The 22999-nt window shown below is 38.2% G+C and overlaps 1 long non-coding RNA gene across 1 annotated transcript in view; it reads right to left on the bottom strand.

Moving 5' to 3' along the window:
• The window catches only part of LOC105738567, a 38892-nt gene extending 21242 nt beyond the window's left edge, over nt 1-17650 (bottom strand). The window contains exons 1-3 of the long non-coding RNA XR_004033280.1: nt 17507-17650; nt 15550-15638; nt 5049-5245 (exon numbers count right to left, since the gene is read on the bottom strand). This is a non-coding gene — a long non-coding RNA (uncharacterized LOC105738567). The remainder of the gene's footprint in view (nt 1-5048; nt 5246-15549; nt 15639-17506) is intronic.
• Between the last annotated feature and the right edge of the window lie 5349 nt (nt 17651-22999).

The following is a 22999-nucleotide window of genomic DNA, read 5'->3' as shown; positions in this document are numbered from 1 at the left end:
TGCAACGTCTCATTCCTGATGGTAGCTTCAGGCAAAGAGGAGGCATAAGGAGAGAAAGATGCACAATAAACAAACAAGCAACAAGCGCTTTCTACACAATGCAGATTTCAAAACTTTCACCCTGGTTCTCAGCTACAACAGTCTCAAAGATTTGCAGCAAGCTCTAGGTGATTACTAATGGTTTTTCCTGAATTCCAAATGTGAGTTGGGATAAATTTATCTCCACTTAACTAAGAAAATATAGTTTTGTTCTCAAACCTAAAAGTATATTTTTTGCACTATATGCATTAGAAAGTCCCTTGTGATGGAGAGCCTTTGTTTCCACCACATTGAGTTGGTTTAATCACTTGTGGATTGTATTTTATTAGACTATAAGAAATATTTTTGGCCGGGCGCGGTGGCTCACGCTTGTAATCCCAGCACTTTGGGAGGCCGAGGCGGGCGGATCCCGAGGTCAGGAGATCGAGACCACGGTGAAACCCCGTCTCTACTAAAAATACAAAAAATTAGCCGGGCGTGGTGGCGGGCACCTGTAGTCCCAGCTACTCGGAGAGGCTGAGGCAGGAGAATGGCGTGAACCCGGGAGGTGGAGCTTGCAGTGAGCCGAGAGATTGCGCCACTGCACTCCAGCCTGGGTGACAGAGCGAGACTCTGTCTCAAAAAAAAAAAAAAAAAAAAAAAAGAAATATTTTCTCCTCACTTAACAAAACTGAAGCATATGTGAAGAGAAGATGGATACACCTCAGCTGATTTCAGCTATCAGGCATCCCTCAGAAATTTTCATTCTAGATTATTCCTTTGAACAGTCAAGACTTATAAGTGTTATTTGACGCCTTCCCTTGATGTCTCAAAGGCATGTCAAGCTCAAAATGTGAAAGGCTAATCACACGGTTCATACTTCCACTTAAAAGATCCCAGAAGAATGCTTCCAGTTCAGTGAGTGAGCTACCAGCCTTCCATGTTTAGAAAAACAGGGGGCATTCTTAGTTATCTCCACTAGTTCAACTCTCTTACTCAGTTCACCACTCATCCTACTGATTTTACCTCCCAGCTATCTCTTGCATCTATCCACTTCCGTATCCACTGTGATTGCCACCGTAACGCCTAGTGAGGTCTCATAACCATGAGACCAAGCCATTTATGTCCAAGCCACTCTTCCTACTGCAGTAAAACAATCTTCTCAAAATGAAAATAGGATCATATTGTTCCTCTATGTAAATATTTTAATGACTACATTTTGTTTTTAATAGTAAAGAGGTACTCTCAGGGAGGTCTCAAAGATGACAGTCAGAACCATAACATTGACCTTGGTCTGGATCCCTCTTGCCACAGTGCCTTTACACATGCTGGCTCCTCAGTCTGGAAAGCTAGCTCTTACACCCTCGATTCTTGTTGCCCTGTTAAATCCTTCCTCTCTTTTTACTTCTTAATTATCCCTTATTTAGGAGGAGTCTTCCTTGACTTCTATAGACTGAATAAAATATCCCTATAATAGACTTCAAACATTTAGAATACTTCTCCTTCACAGATATTTCTCCTTCACAGTTTTTACTACAATAGTAATCATGTAGTATTTTTGGTCTTATTTGAGTAATGTTTCTTCTTTGCTATTCTCTAAGAGAAAGACTCATATAAGTTTTTGACAGATTTTACATCACTTAGATCTAGCTTCATTTCTGACATAAAAGAGGCTTTCAATAAATATTGGTTTAATGGATGAATAAGTAAACAACATATCCAAAGTATGAGTAGTCAATAGGCACTGTCAGCGAAGTCATTCAAAATGAAGCTAATTTTTCATGTTATGATCTGTGCAGATAGAAAGATACACATTGCAGGAGTAGTTGCCTACAAAGTCAGAACATGTGGCTTCACACTAGCATTTCTTCTTGGTCACTTACTGGCTTTGTGCAGGGGCCTGTAAGTACCTGATATTAGTTTCTCATCCATAGAGCCAGGGAACAATCCATTCACTGGGGGTAATATGAGAATTATATGACATATGTTTGAAAAGACTCCATGATCTGGAAACCCTAGTCAATCTCGATTAAGAAGCCAGAGGACTGCAAAGACCTGTAGGAAACTGTACAGAAGTGGGTGAATACAGCCTTGATTCCTTCTTACAAAGGGCCAGTGAACTGTTCTCTAGAGTTTTATTGGAACACGGCCACTTGGTTTGATTTCTTTTTTGTCTAGGGCTGCTTTCATTCTACAACTGAGTTGAGCTGTTGTGACAAAGACCATATGGTCCACGAAGCCTAAAATATTTACTATCTGGCCCTTTGCAGAATATATTTGCCAACCCCTTGCTCTAGAGTATTGTTATTGTTACTGATATGGTTTGGATTTGTGTCCTTGCCCAAATCTCATGTCGTATTATAATCCCCAGTGTTGGAGGAGGGGCCTGGTGAGAGGTGATTTGATCGTGGGGGCAGATTTTCCCCTTGCTGTTCTCATGATAGTGAGTTCTCATGAGACCTGGTTAGTTTCTGTATGCCTCACTTTGCAGAGGGGAAAAAAGTACATACATCATAGATACATTGTGAGGACAAAATTAAATCATATATGCAAAATATTTAGTCCAGTTTCTGGCCCATAGTAAGCATTTCTTAACCATTACTATTACTATTATCCTTGTAGCTGTAAAAATTATAAAATATATCATTTTAAATAAAATTAATATAAATGTTCCTTTTAAAATAAATTACTTAGGTGCTGAGCTCTGAAATATCTCAAAGAAGTAGCATATCTTTTAAAAATCCCCAGCTACTCTTAAATAAGAAAATCAGAAGCAACCCAGTATGTGCAAATATAAGGTACAACAAATATATGAAAGGAGCACAAATGATTTCAGAAAAAAAACCTCTACAATAACAATTTTACATTAAAGGATTTTTTTTAAAATCACGATTCCCTTCACTTTTATAGTTATGAAGCTTGTACACAAATTTGTCTCCAACTTATAGAAAATTTCTGTGAACAAATTTGTCTTCTAGCCTTACAATTCATTCCTTTGCTCTAATTATCTATAAAACTTTATAGATTGGATTTATTGTATGCTACGTTTTCTTATAATATACATCAAATCCTCTTTCGGTTGAGGCAGCAGATGAGTAAATTAGTTCATGTTGTTCTACAAATGCATGTGAGCGATTGAACCTGATAATATCACTTTCTTTACCCATCAAAAGTCTACCCAGTGGATGGTAGTGATGGTAGTGCAACATTTTGAGAGTATTTAATGTCACTGATTATACACTTGAAAATAGTTAAACTGGTAAATTTTATATTGCGTATATTTTACCACTATAAAAATGTCTACTCAGACTTCTGGCTTAATTAAATAATACTTTTGCTATAAAAACCCACCCAGATCCCCTGAGCCTGAATTAATCAGCCTTTCCTGTATATATTGGGCCCTTGTTTGTTCTTCTGTTATAGATAGAGCTTCTCACATTGCAGTTATATCCTCTGATGTTTTAATCCTCTTCTGGGCTATATGTTCCTTGAGGGCAGGTACACATCAGTCACCTCTATATCTCTCACACACTGCTGAGCACACACCAACTGCTTGGTAAATATTTGCTGAAGATGGGCAGAGAGGAATGGAAGAGGGTGGCAGGGGCTTTCAACATCTGCCCCAGTGTCATTGAGGGGCAGCAGAAACAAAAAGTAAAGTGATTAGACAGTGCTGTCCTCAGAAGATGCTCCAAACAACTGACCCCCATTCAGTTTCGCTCTCATCTGAAAATTGACATATGTGGTCAACAAATAAGTACATTCAAAGCTCTTCGATAACAATCCATGCAGAAGATTTTAATCATTTATGGATCTCCATCAAAACACTGACAAAGACATGGGAGAAAATATCACCAAGCAGAACAGGCCAGAGCATGGCTATGGCAAAGTAGGTATCACAGGCTGTGGAAAGGGCAGTCCTTGCTGTACTCCAGCCACTTGGTGCAATTCTGGATGTAGGCCCACTGTTGCCAGAGCTTCTGACTTTTCTTTAAGCTGGAAATTGGCTGAAAATTTTAAAAACAATATTGCAGACCAAACAAAACATATCTTTGAGAAGTGTGTGACTTGATTCTAACCCTCCACATACGATCACAAATACATTCAGAGTATCTGTTGTACAAATTCCTGAAGACGTATTCTTTTGAATTCAAAGAATAATCAGTACCTAATGCAGAAAACTATTTTTAGAATTAAATGAGTTAACATGTAAAAGTGCCTATTAAAATATATGTTTCTGTTTAGATGCCCAATAAATATTCATTTCCTCTCTTCCTTTCCTCTTTCCTGCTTTTTTAATTGGGAGAAAGGGTTATTTGATTTAATAAGAAAACAGGTAAAAGGGAAAAGATGCACTATTTTACATAAAATATGCTTTTTTTATATCAAACTCCATACCAACTAAGCCAATACATTCCACTAAGCCCTTCACCAGTTTAGATCTCTGCAGACTTGCTTTGACTCAAAGAAGGCTGATTTGTAACTGGCAGTTGGATTTTTATATGAAAATGATGTTTCCAAATAAGTTTAAAGATGCTTGAAAACATCCTTTTCTCTCCAATTATTTAAAGAGAAAAAATTCTCTTATTTTATTTATACTATCAAATTATCTATAGATAAAGTATTTGTTGGACAAAATAAAGCTTTGATTCAGTTTTCTCTGAATTACTGTGAATTTCTCATCCAATTCTATGCAGTTTCAAGGTATTCTCTAAAACAGCAAAAAACCCACATAGTCCCAAGACCAATTATTTCCCAAATCGTTAACAACTCTATTGTAAGCTATCAATTGTAGTATGTGGGCAGCATTACCAAAAGGAGATACCATTAGAGTCAGAGTGTAAACTTCAAGTTTATTTCTCTTTTAGAGCTGGTTAAATATAGACAAGTTATTTAAATCCTAAATAGCTCATTCCTCATCTGTGATATGGGGTGGACTGTACCTCTTTCCCAAGTTTATTGTGAAGGCCAAATGAAATAAAGTTTGCAAAATTATCATATAAGCTGAATAAGGTTAAACTAATACATACCTTGCTTTAAGTGGAAGAGACAGCTAGTTATTTAGGATAGGTGTCCTGAAATAGCTCTGTTGATAGTAGTGTGCATGAAACTCATGCATGTGCATGAAACTCATTTTGTTTGTGATTTCCATTGAGTAGCTGGTCCAAGTGTCATAAGACTTCCTGCCCTACAACCTCACCCTTTATACGTGCAGCATGGACATAAACTAAAGTAGAAGGGGAAATTATTGTTATTATTACTGCCAACAACACAGCAATAACAAATATTTACTGAACATTTCCTACGTTTTAGCCACTTAGCGAAGCACTAGACACATATTGGTTCAAGCCACTAAGACTTAGAACAGCTCTATGTGGTAGATATTATAATCTTCAATTTATAAATGAAGAAACTGGGATTAGAAATGGGTGGTACCTTGCCTAGGGTTACTCACTAATACATGGTAGACAAGAGATTCTAATTCTGGCAAAGCCAAAACGAGGCCACTTCGATGGGACAGCAGCATGGTATAGTGTTCCCAGGAAGACACCTTTCCAGATAACTGAGATGAATGCTTCAACTACCAACATTTTTGGGAGGAGGAGGGGCCCATATTTTTACACTATGTCTGAATATGGTCTTTGCAGTGAAGATAGCATCAAAATCTTTTTTGAAAACATTTATTTTTCGGAGGGGCCTTGGAGATTGTTTGGTCTAACCCTCTAAATCTTCAGATGCCATGACTGACACAAAGTTCCTTTGGCTATGATATAAATCAGCAATGCCCCAAAGGAGCAAAGTGATACGTAGGAACTTCTTTGCAGTAAATGACAACACATCACTATGGTCAAGTTTCTTTTGTTTATTTATTTCACGGTTTTCTTTCTTTCCTCTCATTTTCAAGTTGTCATGTGTCACTTGCTCTGGTCCTAAAGAATGTGCCATTCACACCTTATGTTGCACTACTTATAATTTGCTATGAGATAGGAAACCAGGTAACTCTTTGACCGGCTGTCAAATTAGGCGTGAATGAATTCTGAGCAAGCACCTAAGAAGAACTCTTAAAGAGTGAAGTGCATATGCTTTTGCCAATAGATGTGGCTTCCATTTTGGTTTCCCTGATAGTTTTCAGTGATATCTTGGAAAATTCAGTTTGTCAGAGAAATAAATGCCATATAAGTGAAAAATTGAATACTTTTAGCAGTGCACATCTCAAAAGAAGACATAAGTCATGCTTCCAAATAAATCTATTTCCTCTTCCAGTTTCCTCATAGCAATTCTTAGAGCTAGCCAGCTCTACCTGCTCTCTTTACATTACTCTCTCCTGTCTTTTGTGTAAGTATAGTCACATCATCCTTTACCCTTCTACTTCGGTTGTCATTTTCCAGCTGGAAAACAGCAAATTTGATCATTCATACAGAAACAGCGTCTGTTGCTAACCCCTCAAGCTGGTGTACTGGTTTCCTTTCTTGCAGCCAAACATTCAGGAACATGTGTTTATATGTATATCTTTCCCTTTATATTAGTAATAAGTGGGTCATTAAGGACTATATAATGAGAGAATGCAGTTTTCTGGCCTGATAAGTCCCCGAGCTTCATTACCAAATTCATCTTACGTGTCAGCCATTAAATAGCTTGGCATTTTCCTCTCTCATCCATGTAGTATCATTTAATTTCATCTAAATGGAGTTTTCTCTATGCCATAAACATCATCATCTTCATTGCCACCACCATCAAGAAGCATTTATTGCTTGCTGCAATGCATATGGTGCTATACTCGGTATGGTTCTACACAACTCCGTCATCATGGCCCTCACCCATGGGAGTCCATGGAGCACAAGGGGACTACTCAAAATAGTGAGATTTGAGTTGAAGTCCAGATCCCCTGCCTTCCCCTCCCCCCATACACACTTGAACAGCTGGGTTAGCTGGAGCAGAGCATTTCCCATTTCTGGGTCATGCCTTATCTAAAAATAAGACAATGAGTTACATTCTCTCTATGATCCTGCACACTGTAATGCAGATTCAGCTGCAGCCATTTTAAGAGGGGGAGGAGATTGGTAGAGGAGGGAATTGGTCTGCAACTTTAAACAGCTGGCTATGCTCAGAGAGGTAATTAGCCACTGAGTCCCAGGTCAGAGTTGTCTACAGGAGTTTGTTCATTTCCTTGACCTCAGTGTGGTTTCTCTATGTTCTCAACACCTTCTGTCATTCTTATTCCACTATTTTTTTTTCTGACCTTGGCTCCCTTCACATTTTCTCTAATTCCTGGCCTTCCCTCACACCAGGTCCTCAATCTCTGTTTTCTTACTTTTCCCAGGCACGTGCAGGGACTGTGTCCCAATTAGAAGATTAGCCTTAAATGGTTCTAAAACGAAGCTCCTGAGGCCTCTGGGTCCCTACTCTGGAAACTATGTCTGATCTTCTTGAAAGATGGCTGGGACCGAGCCTGGTACATAGGTCATTCAGTCGAGTCACTAATCATTGCACTGAGGATTGAGGACTGAGGCTCATCACATAGAAAGTGATCCTGGGCAAAGAAGTAGGGGAAATGGGAAAAGGAATCCCAAACGATTTTGAGAATCAAGAATAATAGAGAAACAGACAAGTCCAAATAGTGATTATAGAGACAGAAGTGGAAGCAAAAACCCAAAAAGCATGCCCACACTGGGCACACAGAGGAACACAGGAGATGTGGGCAGCAGGAGAGAGAGAGAGCAAGGACTTAATGGATCCAGAAAGGAGTTCTGAGATTTATGTCCCAAAATGTACCTGGGGCCAGGAGAAACATTTCATCCCATCCCTGCTTGTGTGTGAATTAGATTGAGTCAAAAGGCATAAAATCAGGTAGATAGTCCTGATGTGTAAACAATAGCCGAATAGTAATAGTAACCAAATTATCCCCTTAATCATTGTAGTTAATTTGCATTGGCTCTTCATGACTTTGTGCTAATTGCTTGCTATGCATTATTTTCTCACGGAAATTACTCAACTACTTTTTTGTTGCTATTGTGGTAAAATATACATAACATACCATTTACCACTTTAACCAATTTTAAGCATACAGTTCAGTGGTATTAAGTACATCCACAACGTCATGCAGCCATCGCCACTATCCATTTCTAAAACTTTATCATCATCCTAAACAGAAACTCTGTGCCCATTAAGCAATAACTTTCCATTTCTCCTTCCCTCCAACCTTTGCTAACCTAACTCTTCTACTTTCAGTTTCTATAAACCAACTACCTTCTAAGAGTAGCCATAAAGGTGGAGTTACAACATGCTTAGTGAAGTTCTAAAGTTAACATGTAAAGCAGAAAACATAAACCATCTATATTCTTACTGAAAAGGCGTAGGGAAGAAAGGTATGTCAATGACAGAAAATATTTCTCAAAAAGAAGGGCCCAGCCAGTTGACCTCTATCACTGGTCAGTGGATCCCCAGGTATAGATAGCAGCTTATGCATTTAGGATCCTATTGCACAGAAGTGTATACTGTATCTTTAAACAGTAGAAGCACACTAAGCTAGTTGAAATACTTATATCACAAGAGGACCTCAGGAAATAAGACAAAATGTGGAAAAAGCAGATTGCTATCTCCTGTCTCATGTTTACCAGGGAAAAGACATATTGAGTTCAATGGCAGATGGAATCATTCTTGCAATTTAAATTATTGTTCTCTTCCCTCCTCTTTTAACAAACATATAGTGTTGAATTCTTTTACACTGAGTGTGTAGGGTTTAATTCATTACTATTATTACCCTTTTTATATTGGTGAGGCATAAATAAGCTAAGAAATTCCCCAAATTCACAAAGCTTCATGAATACTTAAATTTGTGCCTTTAACCATTGCCCAATATTGCCAGATAAATAGTTATGTATTCAAGCAAATTAATTTTTTTCAATATTCAATTTTTTATTTTCTTTTTAAAATTAATCTGGGAGTCTATTGACCAAGAAAGCTTATAGGAGGCACTTTTGAGTGTAACTCTAAAATTTCACATCCATTTTTTCAAACTACACAATATGTAAATCTCTGGACTCCAGGAGCCAATTGTAAATTGGTTTCAAATACCACAGAGCGCATAAATCTTCCTCCTCCCTTCTTCATCTCCCTCACCCCATAATCTACTCACTCTTTGACCTCCCTACAAGAAGCATGACTGCCTTAAATTTAGAGTTTTCCCTTTCATCAAAAAATGCACACTTTAAACCCTAATCTTATTTCAGAGAGGGGGTTAATCAGCCTTCTTAGTGAGCTTGGTTACTGCCTCAGGTGAGAGGCGGCCCACAAGGAAGTATACTGCCAGGCAGACACCACTGATTGGAAGTTGGGACTCAGAACATTCAGGAATGATTTAGGAATGCAGACCAATTTTACTTATTTGAACTAGCCAAGGGGAAGGTCAGGCTGAAACCATTAAAAAATCTAGATAAGGACATATTTTGAAGAAATACTGTTTTATGACTCCCAAATACCCACATTAATTTCAGCTCATCTAGGTCTATCCATTCATGCTATTGCCGACTGAAGGTTCTTAAGGAACTGCTTTGAGAAATAGATGAGACTAGTTTCTAATTAGCATAGCTGTTATAAATGAAGGTAGGTTATTTAAGTGCTTGAAAACAATTTTTTTCCTAAGTAATCTTATTTATGCTACTAATTTGTACTTTTTGTAAAAAAAAAAAAAAAAAGAGTATGCTGAGTAAAGGTAAATTTTAGCCAAAAGTAATATAGTTTCATCACTGCATAATTAACCTTAGCCCAGTGCAGAATACCCTTGCTCCAAGTTTCAATTACATTATAGCTAAAGTCACATAAGTAAACGTATGATGAATTAAAGAGCAAAATTCACTTCTACAATGTAATGACTTATTCCAGAGAAAAATAAAACAAAAAGAAAGGTGATTCTTGGGGTGCTATGTATAAAATACATAGAGTTAATGATTAAATAAAAAAACTTTTTCCCAAAGCAAGAATCCCATCTTCAGCCAAAATGAGAATAATAGAAAAGAGTTTAAGCATATTCATTATTTTCCCATTTGGAGAAGTCCTCTCTTTCATATTATTTATTCCGCTTTCAAATGCCATGCTCCAAACATAAATGTGATTTTCACTGATGCTCTTCAACTTTGTCAGGCTACCCAACTCCCCTTCTCTTCCTTCCTAAATTTAATTAAAACCAGCATTCAGGCATACTGGAGAGAAACATAACACAAAGAAAAACAATTTTTAAAAGCCCACATTAATCATGAGCTTTAGAGAAAGTCACCATAAATAGGATGTATCTAGCCAAATGACAAGCTCCAACCACTTAAGAAAAATGTCTTTCCAGCTGCAAGGATACCAGTGTTACTGAAGAACATAGTTCTTTTGTTCTATAAATTCCTCATTTTCAGATGAAGTTACCATGTTTCCTACCTTGATATAGAACAATGTATATTCAAAGTTGCTTCATCTACCATATAATCTCATGAAAGCTGAGTTTTATTTTATGGTATTGCCAGGCACAGAGGAAGGAAAAGCCAGACCTACTATGTGCCAAGCAAAATGCTCGACATTCTAGATGGTACTGCATTCAACAGTCCCATCAGTTTTATGAAGTTACTCGAGTCTTCTCACCTTGAGCTGGAACTTTGAACCCACAGAGGTCCTACTAACCCAGAGGTAGGACCTACTTTTTTGCCTGCAGAGTTGCAGAGACATATTTAAGAACATCAGACCCTCACTGTCTCCTTCCACGTTTTGCACATAAGTCTTTGTGGTTGTTTCATTCCAACCATTCCACTAAGAAGCATTTTGATCAAAACGAATAGAAAAATATAAAAAGATTGCCAATGGCAGAAACCTCAATGGTCAACCTCAAATGGTTGACTAAAATGGAAAGAGAAAGGCAGATTAATCAAGATTATTACAGAAGGCTGTCTGATGAACAGAGATCAGAATTATTCTGGTCAAAACATTCACCCAACTGCTCTTTGCCTTGGTTTACCTCAAATGTAAAAAAGGTAATAACATGGCCTACATACCATTCTTAAGAGTATGGGAGAAAGTTATATAATTGTCATAGATAACTAGGTTTGTCCGAAGTAAAAGGAAAAGATATAAATTAAGTTTTTACTATAAGTCATCTCCTGTGGAACATTTTGTATATGGTTTCTTACTTAATCTGTACCACAGACAAGTGAGATAGGCCTTCTCATCCTCACTTTACAGATGAAGAATCTAAAGAATAGAGTTTAATTCCTTGACCAATATTAGACTACTAATAAATGGTAGAGCCAAGATTTGAATCCAGATTTTTCTGATACCATTTCTCTGTCTACACCTGGCTCTTCCTCTCTTACCATCGATGGTTCTGAAGAGAATTTACAGCATCATGGTGAGGTACCACATAGAGTGAGTGGACTGTCACATTGCTAATTCTCACCTATGATTCATGTTTACTCTGTCCTAAAATGTCACGAATATATTGTCACCTTCATTGACACCTCACTGGATATGAGCTAAAAAATGTTAAGGATTTAAAAAATTTTTCTTTTTTCTTTGTTATCATTTTGTTCCCTTATGTATCCCAAGGATTAACAACAATGCCCAGCATGTGGCAGGTGCTCAGTATGTTTTTATCAAATGGATGCATTGAATAAACTCCTAGTCTCAACTGAGCTCCATGACAGTATTTGATATTGGTCTAAATCATATTGGTAACTCAACCATTGCATCTGTGCATGACTTGCGTTTTTGAGCTCTGAATCAGGTAAGCTATTCCTCATTAACCTTCCTATTTCTCTCTTTCTAACCTTCCCTACAAATTCCACCAACCTTGTTTAAGATGGTTTAGACTCCAAATTCAAGACTACTTGTTCACATGCATCAGCAGCCCTTCAGGACCATGTTTCCAACAAAATACAAGCTCCCTAAAGATAGATGTACGTTGTAAGTTTAGGAGCCCAGATGCTACCTTGGGAAAAGTCATATACACATTCTACCTCGTATAAGAAATGTATAATTTATTTGGGGTCCTAAGATACCCTAAACTTTAACTCTTTCTCTTATGACTTCTAAGCCTTAACGATGACACATTACACTGTCTTTGGAGAGTAGCTGAATAGCTGGAACACTGAGCCTCCTCCAGCTGCCCTCTAAAACTTAGCCCATTATTTCTGATTCCAGCCAGCCTCTTTTCAATCTTCTGTAATCTTCCTTCTCCTAGCAGTCAGCCAGTCAACCACAAAGTGCCAAACTTTGCAGGCATGAACTTTCCCCCGTCAGTCCTGTGAGAAGGTCTCTTGTCATTTGTTTTCAGACATACACATTGTATATGATTGTCTCACACTTACCAATTTGCCAAACATGCATGCATGAAGAGTGGAGGTAAAAGATTAAAGACACTCAAGTAAATATCAGGACAATCTGACACAAATAAACTCTATCGTATGGCCATGTGTTTGATCTTTCCTAACAATGTGCCATATAAACTTGCCACTTAACAGTTTGAGAAGCACAACTTATAAACAAAATCATATGAACAGCAAGTGCTTAGCATAGTATCAGGCACACAGCATGTGCTGAATAAACACTCAATTTATGAATTTATGAACATCAAACTATTTGATCAAAACTGCAGCCCATTGGGACCAGTGTTGCATGCTATATTTATCCAAAGAGGTGGCCTCCAAACCTTTTTCATTAGCTCCCCAACCAAAATAATGTTTGAGCAGGCAGTGCCATAGGTAATACTGTACATAACAATAATATATCATGTTCTTTATAAAGCATATACAGAATTATAACAGTAGAATCGGATAAAAAACATATAAATAGAAGTTTTAATATTGACTCCAACATATAAAGTGTCCTGAAATGGATGATACTGTCATATATCACCTCAAACCCATGGTATAACCTCAAAATCTGTTATTTTTGGAATTTCCAAATCAATAGAAGAGAAACATTAAAAAATGAATAAGAAGTCATCAAAATGACTAAACACATCATATTTTGTTTTAGAATGTTTTCAACCTAACATTTATACTATAAAGATGCCTAAAATTCTAGAAATTCACTTCAAACTAATAATATTGTGAAATCTTAATTTAGGAAGAGCTGGGAAACTGACCATTTTCTCTATTCCTCTCATTAGATTCATATCTTTAAGCTACTAATTTTTAAAAAATAGAATAGCAGAAAAATGAAACTTTTTAAGAAAATTCAGTATTTCTCTATTGCAAGTGAAACTACTTCTTAATTTTCCTTTAAGTGGTGGAATTCATGGACAACAGGAATAAATAGAGGAAGCGAGATGTCAAAAAGGGAGGAAATTAGCGCACCATTTTATGTCAAAGGGTCATATGCTGACTATCAATCAGTTCAAAAGCCAAAATTCTTAGCAATCCATTGACCCAAATAGTTCAGAACTCTGTAGACTGTTAGAATCAGAAGTACCTTCAAATTCAACTGGCCCAAACACCCCTTTTTACAGGTCAAGGGACCAAAGTCCCAAGGCATTAACAGACACATTTAGTGGTAGAACTGGGATTAGAACTCACATGCCTGATTCATAATATAATTCACTATGCCATGCTGCCTGAACAGTGACTTGCTTTAAAAAATGATTCATAATTACAATTTTTTTTGAGTGCCACTTTTCCAAGTGCTTCATAAGTTTGGGTTTAATCATTCCAACTACCCTATAAGTTGGGTTATATTACGGTATGTATTAGTTCATTTTCACACTGCTGATAAAGACATACTTGAGACTGGGTGATTGATAAAGAAAAAGAGGTTTAATAGACTCAAAGTTCCATGTGGCTTTGGAGACCTCATAATCATGGTGGAAGGCGAAAGGCACGTCTTGTATGGTGACAGTTCGAGAGAGAATGAGAATCAAGCAAAAGGGGGAACCCCTTGTACCATCAGATTTTGTGAGACTTATTCACTACGATGAGAAAAGTATGGGGGAAACTGTCCCCATGATTTAATTATCTCCCACTAGGTCCCTCCTACAATATGTGGGAATTATGGGCACTACAATTCAAGATGAGATTTGGGTGGGGACACAGCCAAACCATATCCCTGTGTTATTCCCCTTTCAGAGATGAAGAAACTTAGGCCCGAGAAGCAGTTTATCCAATGGCACACAAGTGAAAGAGCCTGGACATTTACTAATTACCTCGTCATTTTACTCTCAGAACGACAAATTTTCAAATTCTAACCAAATCCAAATTATGTAACAGCGGGTTGTCAGAATAGGTGCTTTTTTGGCTAAAATATTACAATGACTTTTATTCCTTTCTGACAAATATTTAAATAATATTACTCCAAAGAACCCTGTCATGTACAGTCCTGCGAAAATCTGGGCTCCAAAGTGATATCCATCATCATCATTTTTAAAACCAAAGTGGCAAAATCTGAGGGTGATACTATCACTGTAGTTCCACCACTTTCCTCCTGCTCTCATGACTGCCTGCGTGACACTATCAACCAAGACTTGGATATTAGAACCTGGCTCTGAGCAATAGTATAGTAGAAACACGACCTTGCTGTCTAGTAGATTTGGAAAGTTTAAAGAACAACATCAAGATACCAACACTGTACTTCCCTCTCTTCTGCAAAGCATTCAGCTCATCAAAAGAATGTTGATTGTTTACTTCAAGTTAATTTCATAACTGACTTCATTGAGATTCTGAAAAACAAGATCCAATCTGTGATGACCCCTCATCCAAACATTTTATGTTTAAATGTGGTAAGTCTTTCCCCAGGGTTTAATGCAGAAAATACTGAAAGAAAAAAAAAGTCAGCTCTCCTTTCTCAACCAACCAAAAGAGTTGTTTTGAAACTGTGTCTTTTAGAATCACAGCACTGATGGGAGTAGCTCAGGGACCCCTGGAAGAAGACTAAGGAAAGGATTCAGGGACTCTCAGCACCCCTAAAGAGAACAGCATTACCTATATTTATATTTTGTGCTCTACAATTTGAAAAAATGAGTATGAAAACTCCTCCTAATAGTGCCTTGGAATCCTCATCCCCCTAAGCAGTTAAACTGCATTTTCTGTGTATATGCCTGAGGCTCATCTTTAATGTACGTAGCACTGTCCTGTATTCATGCCCCACATGAGGAAGCAGATGTTGGGCTGGCATATGGTGCCCGCTCATAAATTTCTCTAACTTTCCCTGGTGTATAAGTCACAGGCAATGAAGGGTTCCAGTGACCAGTCTTCATAGCTCTCCCCAAGGAACTCTGGAGCACTGATCCCATTTGTTCACCTCGGGTGGGTGAGCCCATGCTTTGGGCATCCATCCACTAATAGCAGGCCCAGATGGAGGCAGTTGAGAGGCCAGCAGGCTGGATCCAGCTCTGAGAGCCGCACCCAGCATCCCACCTGGGAAAGCCAGGGCTGCAGAAACATTTGGTCCTCCACAGCTTGCAGGTGGTGTTGGGAGGGATTGAGCTGAAGGTCTCAGCTGCATGGGGTATTCAGAACTGAGTTGCAGTGAAGAAGGTAGGTGAATGACAAAGAAGGGAAGTACCTGTTAGTAGATCCTGATGTGAGGGCTCACAAATCAGATAATGAAAAACCCAAAGGTGGCTATGAAGAGCAAAGGAAGGGAGGCCTCTTCTAGTATAAAAATGAAACCATACCCTCATTCACCCACTTCCTTCTGAAAACTGCAGTGGCACAAATGATCTGATTGTATGCGATCCTACACTTGCACATATTTTGTCTTTAATTTGCTTTAGTTTTTTCTCTTATCTGTATCGAAAATAATTTGAGAACACCAACCACATCTTCTAAAAATTCTCCTTTCCGAAGCACCTAGCATGATACCAGGTGCACACTATGCACCCAGTAATCATGTATGGGATGAATGATAGCTTGATGGTCACTACCACTGACCTCCCTCACATCAGCAGCAGTAACCAGTACTGGTGTGACACTCCATTATGTCTGTCCAGTCCCAGTTGATAATTTGCTTCCACACGCATTGCCTGATAGACTATTATGCCTATTTTAAAGAAAATAGCACTAAAACCATTGTTTAGGTGGTTTGTCCAAAGCCATTGAGCTTTTAGACACAAAATGGTAGAATTCTTGTTTTCTGACTCATATCCCAGCTGTAGCTACATTTAACCTGAACTTCGTAATTCTAGAATAAAGTAATTCTATAATTTTTTGAAAGTTATTTTTTCTTTAAAAAGGAATGTCAGGTAGGTAAAAAATCACATTTATGTATTTCAGAGGTAGGATAGTATCATAAGTACTGCTGAAATTAAGCTCAACTATGCGCGGATCCCTATTCATGCGTCTATCCTTCTACCCATCTGTCCTGTTATTGTACCTCTTCTGTGCTAGAAGCCGACCCTGTGAAGTCCCATGAGAACACAGAGGTATATACGTTAAATAGGAAAAAAGGTGTTGAATGACAGAATAGTCTGTATGACCAGTGAGATTGTAAAGGAAGATACTGCCATCTCTGACAAGCCAATGAGGGAAGGGCTATTCAGTGTGTGACCACTGGGCTGAATCCCATAGGAAGCAGAGGAAGCAATGCTGTGGAGTTGCAGGCAAAGGAACAGCATACACCAGATGTGAGGTATGAAGGAGAGTGGCATTTTTTATTAACTATGGGTATATTTCCCATCCTTCACTTTGACCTTTTCCCTCTTTACCTGTCAGTCTTCTTAAAATTCAATCAATCAACAAATACATGTTGGATATTTACTCCATGCTAGATATTGGTATTCCTTTATTTCCTACCTCAATTTCTCATCACCCTACACCTGGATAACTGCAATTGCTTTTCCTAGGGAGCCCACAGCCCCTGGTCATTGAAGACACAATCAGTGAATAAATATTGATGTTTAGTTATGTGAGTCGCACTATGTTAGGTACTACTGACGGCAAAAACTACACAAAGCAACATCCCTGTCCTCAAGGAGCTTGAATTCTTATAGGGGAGATAAAGCAAGTATGAAAATAACTGTGATTTATGGCATAAGTGCTGCATGAGAGGTATAAAATGAATTACATGCATTTGCACAGTGTAGAACTCCATTATGACATGGTTCATTAGTACATGTCTTTGGATATACTATAAATCAACTCTTGATACAAACAGAAATAATGAACAAATCAATTAGAAGTCAGGAGGCCCTTTTTCCCAGATAAAGCCCAGATGGAAGAACTGAGTTTCAAGTTAAGCATCATCTTTGATAGCTTCATAGCTCTTCTCAAGATTCAAGACAATGGGACTGTGGCAGCTGATGGAAGAGGGAGCTGAAATGGTAAGTTCAGCAAGTCATTATCAATGGCAGGGTCAAAGGAGTATGTGAAGTTTTCCTACAATGTCATGCATGGAAGGTCTGTTCTCATGTTCCCTAATCATTCCATCATCCATTACTCATTTATTTATAAAATGAGACACCCAAGAGACATTCTTGCCACTGGCTTATCCTTCTCCCACCACAAACTATTACCAAACTTACCTCTGAATTATATTTTGACTTCATTCACTTTTTTCCCATCTCTGTGGCTACTCCTATTTAGAATACTGAACTGTAATTTCTTCCTAAGAGGTCTCCCCACAGCCACTCTGATTACTCCACAATCCATTTCCCATACTGAGTGATCTTTTAAAATGGAAATATAACTATGTTACCCCCATGGTTATGACATTTCCATGTTTCATGTTGCTCTGATAATAAAACCAAAATCATCAGCATGACCTCGGGTCTTGCTGTATATCTCACTTAACTTGTCTCACTAACCTCATTACCTTTCTCCCCAAGCTTCTTTTAATCCAGCCACAATGGCCCTCCTTTGGTATTAAACATGGCAGGCTCCCTCTTGGTGCAGGGCAGGAGCTCATGCTCTTCTTTTGAACTGGCAAAGTCACCTCCTCCCTCCTGGGACTACCCTCCATGACTCCTGGTTCACCTAGACCCATTTTTGACATCTCAGTTCAATGAAAGTTTCACTTGCTTAGAAAGCCTTCCCTGATCTCAAGCTTCACCCCTCATCTTCAGTTTCAGATAGATTCTCTGAGTTTATGTTTGCCTTAGGACTGTGTTTGTTCTCAGTTTGTAATTAAACATTTATCAATATGACTATTTAACTTCTATACATCCATCTTTTCATGCACGCTGTAATCTCTATGAAAACGAGCTACATTTACTTTTTTTTTTTTTTTTTTTTTTTTTTAAGACAGTCTTGCTCTGTTGCTCAGGCTGGAGTGCAGTGGCCCGATCTCAGTTTACTGCAACTTCCACCTCCTGGGTTCCAGCAATTCTCCTGCCTCAGCCTCCCGGTTAGCTAGGACTACAGGCACATGCCACTACACCCAGCTAATTTTTCTTGTATTTTTAGTAGAGAGGGTTTAACCATGTTGGCCAGGCTTATCTCAAACTCTTGACCTCAAGTGATCCACCCACTTCGGCCTCCCAAAGTGTGGGATTACAGGTGTGAGCCACCATGCCTAGTCTACATATGTTTTTGCTTCCCATTTTATCTCCAGTGACAATCACAGTACTTGGCACACTGCTGGTGCTTAATACAAACATGAGAAATGAATGATTGAGTCTTAAGTGAATGTAAGCCCAAGAAAGAGGCGATTATGAGAAATCCCATTAGATGTGGTGGAATCCAAGTAGACTGATCTGGGCGAGGATCTGGAAAGGACAGTCTTCTTGGAAAAGAGGTATTTATTTTCTTCTTTTAATTGCATCATCTTATAATGATGGTCACTAAAAGGTGAGAGCGGACTCCTGACAGCCACATTTTATCAGGCATTTCAATGCGTGTAATTATGATCTAGGGGTATAATTGTGGCCAAAGTCTTGCCAAATCCAGGTAATGAGGAATCACAGGTTCTGGTGCTTAACAGGGAGAAAAAAGCAGCTACAGCCCGTGCCACCAGCACTCCATGTAAGCATCTCTTCACCTGAACCTCAAGGACCTGAAGAGATGCTTCTTTTGCAGTAACTTACTGTTTTGTTTTTCTTAATAAAAATAGTACATAGTCAATTCAAACAATACAAACAATAATAAATAAGAAAAATGCACTGCTCAGGGATGCTACTGCTAATGTTTTGGTAAACATCTTCCTATAGATAGAGGTATATGTTTTAACATAAATAAAATGACATTTTGTATCAATCAACAAGCTATAAAATGGATGGATCATCCATTTAGACATGGCACACTGATTAATTTTACTGAAAGTCATAATGGATATGGTTCTGAAGTTGTTCTGAGGATAAATGTGGTGGAGGTAACATTCTTAGCCAAGTCAAGGAAGCTGTAGATTTTTTGAATATTCTGATTCAAACCCTCCAAGTAGTGCAACTTCTAAAGAAATCCAAACTCTTTATAATGGAAACATCCTGAAATGGTAAAGAGATCATGAAAGAGTAGGGAGATCCTGATGTCATCCGTGACAGGCCTTCTGTTAATGCCTAGGCTGGAAAACCAAAGCTTGAAAAAGATTCTGGGTGGGTGGCGAGGAAGGCAAAGACCGTAACAAAGTTCTGTGTGCATATTCAATTTGGACATTCCCCATGATGACTGCAGAATTTCAAGGCAAGAAGCTTGAAGAAAAATTAGCAATTCATTAGCAGCCAAGTTTGAAAAGTCACTATACTCACTGTCTAATGAGGCTTTACAGTCTAAATCTCCAAGAAAGAAACAAAACATCTCCATTAACTGGTGACAAACATCCCTGTGCAGTTCTGGCACCGAGGTTGTGCTGATTGCTGACACTTGAGAGTGGGTAGTGATTCATATTATGAAAAGAACTAGATTTTTTTAAGAGATGCAACTTGGTAACTAATTTTTGTCTCTCCCTGCCAGTGTAACCGTTTGAATGTTAATTTAATTTTACAGAATATCATTTATGTAAATGTAATTAGAAGGGAAACATGATCTGGAGATGCACAGCACCAAAGAAAATTTATTACTCCAAGGGGTATTGCTCTAATCATTCAACTGCAATATTGAGTTTCCCCAGATTTAATCTAAAAGCAATAAATTACAAAAGGCTAATGCCCTGCCCAACAACAAGCTATCATGAACCCAAGTTGCAGGAGGAAACCAGAAAGAGGAAGAGAGGGAAAAAAGCCTGAAGTTTACTTCAGCAACAGGCTATCACCAGGTGCATATTTCCTGACAAAACTCAGTACAGATAGCATAGCTAGAAAAAAATTAAAAGCTTCATTTCCTAAACAAGAAGAAAATGGTGACTTCCAACCTCTCACTGCTTTTCCCTCCAGAAATTTGACCAGAGCTCTTTGCTTGTTGTTAAACATTATTATAAGTGCTTGAAGTTCAGGGCTTCATGTTCCCCAACAACAGAGAGAGAGAGGGGAATCCAGCCAGGATGAAACTGCCCCATCTTTTCACCTTATGGTTGTGCTGGCTTTTGCAGAGAAGAGGAAAAGACACAGTCTGATTAATGTCAAGGTCCATATTGCATTCCATTGCATGCATGCCTGAAAGCCAGTTCTCCCGGGGCACCTTGCCAACACAGAGTAGCCAAGCCTGCTAAAAGGAAGTGCTCCTCAGATTCCTCTCCTCTTCATGCTGAGTGAAGGGTTGTGATGGAAAGAACTTGGGGTCGTAGGTGATCTCCCTGTTGCATAAGCCCCATGTGTGAACTTGAACATGGTTGAGACTATCTGGTCCTTTGAGGGTGCTCAACAATTGCCATGAGAGAAAGAGAAATAAAGTCATCAACCTGGCTGTGCACAAGATGTTGCACAACCTGGCTGCACCTTAGTGAGGTGTTCTTAAAATACCATTGCTTGGATTCTACCACAGAACAATTAAATTGGGATTTCTGTGGTTAGGATTCAGGTATGGACATATTTTAAAACCTCCCCTGGTAACTTTAATGTGCAGCCTACAAAGAGAATGACAGCCCTAGATAAAGGCTGAAGACATGCAATGGAATGTGCAGTTTTAAAGGGAGTCTCTGTTGAATAGGTCACTGTGTCACAAAATCATTCTAGTTGGTGGGGATTTCTTACATGGGACAAATGTAAAGAAGGAATGTATTTACTCATACGAAATAGATAATTGCAACTGGTCAGATATGTAGCTGAGTTTATCAGGTAAAACCATATCATCTCAATGGGATTTTAAAACCTAAATTATAAAATCCTTTTATTGTCACTATTTTCCTTATCGAACAAAGGACATAGTAGTATCACCTACCTCATCTTTCTTAAATTGGGAATTTGAACATCATAATCACAATGCATTTCTAAAAAAAAAAAATCCTAATCCTAAAAGAAGTTCTACATTTCTTTCATTATCCAGAAACTTCTTGGCTCTGTGTGTTTAGATATTTTTTTTTTTGTCTTGGTATTCTATATACTGTTTGGGCTGTTTAATTCAGAGAAAGGTATGCAATCTAAGATAAATGAATATTTTTAGAGTTCAAAGATAGAACATCCTTTTTACCAGACCTGTTAAGGCTGTGCCTCAATTCTCTTATTCTCCATTCTATCTTAAGATAGAAAAAGTACCCTTTTTCTATGGTTATTGAGAAGAATTATGGCAACTGAGAAGAAAAAGAGAAATGTCAAGGTACTACAAATGGGAAACACCCAAATAATATAAACAGACTTTGTTGTCTTAAATCATTTTTGGAATAATGAAGGATAAACATGAATACATCCATCTACAATTACAGTATGGATAGATAGTCTTAATAAGTTGTCTAAGTTTATGTAGCTAGTAAGTAATGGATTTGGGATTTGAGACTCAAGAAATGCATCCACCCAAAACTCAAAGGTAACTGAAAAGTTTGAACGGTTAATCACAGAGAGTAGCCTTTGATTGGATCCTTAAATGAAAGAGGCCAGCCAAATGAAGATCATTTGAAGAACAGTGAGAAAGAGCCTTCTAGCAAAAGCAACTTCTAATGCAAGGACCTGAAGTGGGAAGACACTGGAAGTGAAGGTCAAGAGAGAAAGCCAGCAGGCTGGGGGAAGCCCCATTTATCAATGCCATCATTGTCCACTTGCAGGATAGCACCAGAGACTGGTAAGGGCCACATCCTCCAGAAAGTACAGGTGACCACCTTTCATTCCAAAAGGAAAGGCCTTTCGATTCTTTTGGCATTTCAACCGTTACTCTGTAAGGTAATTACTAGCTGGCTAACGTTTGAGCAGGATTGACAGGTTCCATTTAGGTCAGCATTTGGCTTATGCTTTCCTACCTCATAAAATCTGTCTAGGTCAGTAGGTTATAGGGCAAATAAATGCCACAGCATGTCAGAATTTTTTATTCCTTTTGCTTTCTTGACCTCCTTATTTCAGGTACAGGAGTCAGCCTAGGAAGCTGATGATGTGGCCCCTGGTCTGGTGCTGCACTTATTAACACTTAGTGACTAGATCAAGGTAACAGTAGTATTTGCAGTATCAAAAGATACCTCTAAACACTTTATTTAGGACAAGAACTAAAAATTTTGAAGGTACAATAAAAGTGTTTATTTTATAAATTGTATCGCCTTTAAAAAGGTGGAATTAATAAAAACAAGGTATATCTTGGGGAGATGGAGTTGGGTGGAATTTTTAAGGAGCAAAATAGCCATTTTTGTGTATTGTTTTCTTCTACCAAGGAGATACATTTTGATATCATAAAAGTAAATCCCTAAATCTCAAAATATGGGGGAAAAAGCAAACTAGGAAATATTTCACTTTTCAGTTGATGTGGTATGTGTTTGATTCAAGTCCACTAGCAAGTTTATTTAAAACTACCAGTAGGCTGGACACGGTGGTTCACTCCTATAATCCTAACAGTTTGCAAGGCAGAGGTGGAAAGTGGGAGAGGATCACTTGAGCCCAAGAGTTACAGACCAACCTGGGCAATATAGTGAGTATCTGTTTCTATAAAAAAAAAAAATTAAAAAATTAGCTAGATATGGTGGTGCATGCCTACAGTCCCAGCAACTCAGGAGGCTGAGGTGAGAGGATCAC

Source organism: Nomascus leucogenys, chromosome 14 (assembly GCF_006542625.1).
Source record: "Nomascus leucogenys isolate Asia chromosome 14, Asia_NLE_v1, whole genome shotgun sequence".
Lineage (NCBI taxonomy): Eukaryota > Metazoa > Chordata > Mammalia > Primates > Hylobatidae > Nomascus > Nomascus leucogenys.
This window is presented reverse-complemented; position numbering and strand designations above follow the sequence as displayed.